Source organism: Amphiura filiformis, chromosome 2 (genome assembly GCF_039555335.1).
Source record: "Amphiura filiformis chromosome 2, Afil_fr2py, whole genome shotgun sequence".
Taxonomy (NCBI): domain Eukaryota; kingdom Metazoa; phylum Echinodermata; class Ophiuroidea; order Amphilepidida; family Amphiuridae; genus Amphiura; species Amphiura filiformis.
In genome coordinates this window covers 45,428,862-45,431,318 of record NC_092629.1, presented here as the reverse complement: position 1 = coordinate 45,431,318, position 2,457 = coordinate 45,428,862, and positions in this window count along the sequence as shown.

The following is a 2,457-nucleotide window of genomic DNA, read 5'->3' as shown; positions in this document are numbered from 1 at the left end:
GAAAAAGAAAGGAGAAAGAAAAGAGGAAAGAAAGGAAGTAAAAATGAGAAAAGAGAAAAAAAAAAGAAAATTCAGCCACACGGAGACTCGAACCCACAAAAATAGTTCATATTAGATTCCCAGTCCAACGCTCTATCCACTCGGCCATAGATCAGCTTACGCAATTGACTGTTCTCAAAGCGGATGATATAACTATAATTGGATGCAATTACATGATTACAATCGCGTCCGCATTATGGCTCTTAGAATAAACACGCATGTCGGCGCTGAAATTTTGAACGAACTGATGGAGGAAAACCTCGTTTTTTGCAAAACTAGCTTCAATTTGGAGTGAAAATCAAATGGAATAGCAATTGGCAGAATGTTGAGAAATAATGTAGGTATTCAGATGTCTAAATTAACGTCTCGTAATAAAGATATCGATAATTTCACAAACCAGCTTTTTCTCAAGCAAATTCTCCAAAATTTTCCCCCAAAACGGGCTTTTAAAATTTAATCGGTACTGTATTTGGTTCTTCCCCATGGCAACATTATTTCTTTGATCGATTTGTAATACAATACGTGTTTTTGATCTTGTGAACATGGTGGGTAAAAATGCTTTAAACGAAGGATTTTCAAATTTATTCTAATAATTTGTATATAACACACACAAAATGTTAAGCTACATCCAATGCACCAACATTTCACTCGCTGCGATGTTTGATTACTGAGAAAACTCTGTTTTAGAGAACAACTTTATACGTCTTTTATACGTTTTTTATACGTCTCTTTGTGTAACCTTAAAGGTTTCATGTTCAATTTCGAGCAAAAGTAAAGTTATTTTTAAAAAAGGAAGAAAGAAGAGGAAAAAGGCAGAATCAAGGCTAATGCGACACTGTTTGGAGTGGTTCACAGTGAATGGTCCAATGTGTATATATCCGGCGGTGGTTATTTTTTATCTCTTTTGTTCAACTGTCTAAACAAAACGTATCTCGGGGCAATGAGAAAAAATATGAGCTCTCTTCTGATATCAAAATCTCAATTTTGACGAGGTTAAATGGGGATGAGGCATGTCTATCGGATTGAATATCAAAATAACATCATAGAAATACGATACTAATGGTTTAATTATGACCTTCATTTAAACAAATCGTTAGCTATGCTCCAGAAATAAGCATTATTATGTATTGATGAATCCAAGTGTGTGAAAATATTGGATCCAAAACATAATAATGATAAAATTGGATGCATTACGCTCAATATTTATTGGTCGAGCTATGAGTTTTGAAATATTTTTTAAACTCATAGACAGACCAATAAATCGATCTAATTTTATATCACAATCGTGCTCATAAATTCAATCGAAATAAATTTAAATCATATATTTTCATAGCACAATGATACGCCCACCCCACACAATGGTGTACTTTGAGTTACTGTTGTTGGTTCATAAAATCTTATCAGCCTACCCACGGTTGTTTGATGTGATCATTTATTAATTTTTCTAACCAAACATTACATAATGTTCAATTCTAGACCTGCACAATTTCAACAGCTATCACACGAATACACATATATTTTCGTTTTTATATCAAATTATTCATCTTTTTCTGCTTTTTATGGTAATTTTTATTCAATAGACTGTATACGTGTGTGCAAATTGAAGGCGCTATTTACATATATTTTTAATTTAGATTAGCCAAATAATATTTATTTGCCATTTGTAAATATTTTTCTGATGTTCTAATATCATTATACAAGTGTCTACCCCTTGTAAAGATGCAAACATGATTTAAGATAAATAGCGACCTTATTGTTCAACTTTTCTTTAAAATTACACAGTGTTACATGAAACAACCGTGTTGTACACCCCCTACACACCGACATCACCCGGTTAATAATTACACTATACAGCAAGAGACACTGAAATGAATACACAGGATCGATACACGTGGATGTGCTATGCACGATTGATATTCAGACGATAAATCTTTGCAATTGCTCATTAATTGTCACACATGTTACCTCGGCAAATCAATGATCAAACATTTACCACACATGTTTGTGTTTCTAACAATCGATTTTGTATAACGTATAATTAATCACCTTTAATGTAAATTTTGGGATAGGCTTTTACGACGGGAGTTCATAACAATTGGTAAGTTTTTAGCGGGTTCGCGGTCGGACAAGTGTATAACTGTCAAGCTTTCGTCATGAGTAGCTCTGACTTCTTCAGGACAGAGTACCTAGGAATGAGACATTTAGGCCCCTTGCCTAATGGTGGTTCTGGGCCGTTCACTGAAGACTCTCTCTCTGTCAACAGGGAACACGCAGACCTCGCCTATCTGCTAATGTTAAAGGTTCAGTGGCTCTGACAATGGTTAGTCTTCAGTGAACGGCTCTTTTCTGCGCCACCAAACCTTTTACAACAATGTTTTTAAACTTTATAAACGTGTTATAAATGCGTTTCACGTTATA